Genomic DNA, 2,500 nt, shown 5'->3' with positions numbered 1-2,500 from the left:
AGGTCAAATTGTGACATCAGTGAGGTCAGATGGTGAGAACAAATCGTTACATCAGTGAGGTCAGATGGTGAGGTCAAATCGTGACATCAGTGAGGTCAGATGGTCAGTGATCTTTCGGTTGGAAAGTCGGAGCTCTAAGAAGAAACCTGAATTTCAGAGTTAGATGACCGTTCAAAACCATTTTCCCAGTCAGAGCTAGTTCCCCCCCCTCCCCCCTCAGAGTTCCCAGTTGTCTTGAAGGCAGCATGAGCACACGCTTGTCTGTGTGTGTTTGTGTGTGCATGCTTGTGAGTGAGTTGTAGTACTGTAGGCTGTAAATCATTAAGTCAGCCAGACTAGTTCCCAGGGGAGAGGAGAGATGGAGAGTATCATACCCATTATCTCCCACACACATACACATACACACATATACATACCCACACACACACTCACACATACACATACACATACACACATACCCACACACACACACATACCCACACACACACTCACACATACCCACCACACATACACATACCCACACACTCACACACACATACCCACACACACATACCCACACACACACACATACCCACACACATACACACACACTCACACATACACACACACACACACATATACATACCCACACACATTCCCACACACACATACACACACACACACACATACACACCCCCACACCACCTGGCTGTGTTCACCCTGGGAATACCTCCTCTGTTCTAGTGATGGGGGAATACCTCCTCTGTTCTAGTGATGGGGAATACCTCCTCTGTTCTAGTGATGGGGGAATACCTCCTCTGTTCTAGTGATGGGGGAATACCTCCTCTGTTCTAGTGATGGGGGAATACCTCCTCTGTTCTAGTGATGGGGGAATACCTCCTCTGTTCTAGTGATGGGGGAATACCTCCTCTGTTCTAGTGATGGGGGAATACCTCCTCTGTTCTAGTGATGGGGGAATACCTCCTCTGTTCTAGTGATGGGGGAATACCTCCTCTGTTCTAGTGATGGGGGAATACCTCCTCTGTTCTAGTGATGGGGGAATACCTCCTCTGTTCTAGTGATGGGGGAATACCTCCTCTGTTCTAGTGATGGGGGAATACCTCCTCTGTTCTAGTGATGGGGGAATACCTCCTCTGTTCTAGTGATGGAGGAATACCTCCTCTGTTCTAGTGATGGGGGAATACCTCCTCTGTTCTAGTGATGGGGGAATACCTCCTCTGTTCTAGTGATGGAGGAATACCTCCTCTGTTCTAGTGATGGGGGAATACCTCCTCTGTTCTAGTGATGGGGGAATACCTCCTCTGTTCTAGTGATGTGGGAATACCTTCTCTGTTCTAGTGTTGGGGAAAGACCGCTAAATAAGCCCACTGCACTGAGGATAGGAAACACTGTCACCACGGATACATCTACCATTAATCCATCATTCAAATAAGCATTTTCCACGGCTGGCCATGCTTTCCACCTGGCTACCCCTACCCCGGCTAACACCTCAGCACCCCCTGTAGCAACTAGCCCAAGCCTCCCCCATTTCTCCTTCATCCAAATCCAGATAGCTGATGTTCTGAAAGAGCTGCAGAATCTCCCCCTCTCTCTCTCTCTCTCTCTCTCTCTCTCTCTCTCTCTTTACTCTCCCTCTCTCTTTACTCTCCCTCTCTCTCTCTCTCTCTCTCTCTTTACTCCCTCTCTCTCTTTACTCTCCATCTCTCTTTACTCCCCCTCTCTCTCTTTACTCTCCCTCTCTCTTTACTCTCCCTCTCTTTTACTCTCCCTCTCTCTCTCTCTTTAGTCTCCCTCTCTCGCTTTACTCTCCCTCTCTCTCTCTCTCTTTACTCTCCCTCTCTCTCTTTACTCTCTCTCTCTCTCTCTCTCTCTACTCCCTCTCTCTTTACTCTCCCTCTCTCTCTCTCTCTTTACTCTCCCTCTCTCTCTTTACCCCCCCCCTCTCTCTCTCTCTCTCTCTCTCTCTCTCTTTACTCTCCCTCTCTCTCTTTACCCTCCCTCTCTCTCTCTCTCTCTCTACTCCCTCTCTCTTTACTCTCCCTCTCTCTCTCTCTCTCTTTACTCTCCCTCTCTTTATTCTCCCTCTCTTTACTCTCCCTCTCTTTATTCTCTCTCTCTTTACTCTCTCTGTGTGTGTGTGTGTGTGTGTGTGTAAATACTATTATCAGAAGTAGGTTGGGACGTTCTCGATGATCTGCGTCCCATATGGCCCTCTATTCCCTATATAGTACATTACCTATAGGGGATAGGACGCCGTATGGAATACACTCAATGTGTACTTCTCAATGGTTACGGAACGCTGGCGGTTGGAATTGGTTACGGAACTCTGGTGTGGCTTGTCGTCATTGGATACGAAGCTGTGTCTGGGTGTGAGTGTCGTGCCTGGACCGTTAATTGATGAATTAGAATCATTGATTGCCTAGAGAGAGACAATCACCTGGTGTCACACCTCGATCTATACTGATTAGGGTGTGTGTGTGTGTGTGTGTCATTGATTTGC

The sequence above is a fragment of the Oncorhynchus kisutch genome, linkage group LG6, assembly GCF_002021735.2.
Source record: "Oncorhynchus kisutch isolate 150728-3 linkage group LG6, Okis_V2, whole genome shotgun sequence".
In the NCBI taxonomy this organism is placed as follows: domain Eukaryota; kingdom Metazoa; phylum Chordata; class Actinopteri; order Salmoniformes; family Salmonidae; genus Oncorhynchus; species Oncorhynchus kisutch.
This window is presented reverse-complemented; position numbering follows the sequence as displayed.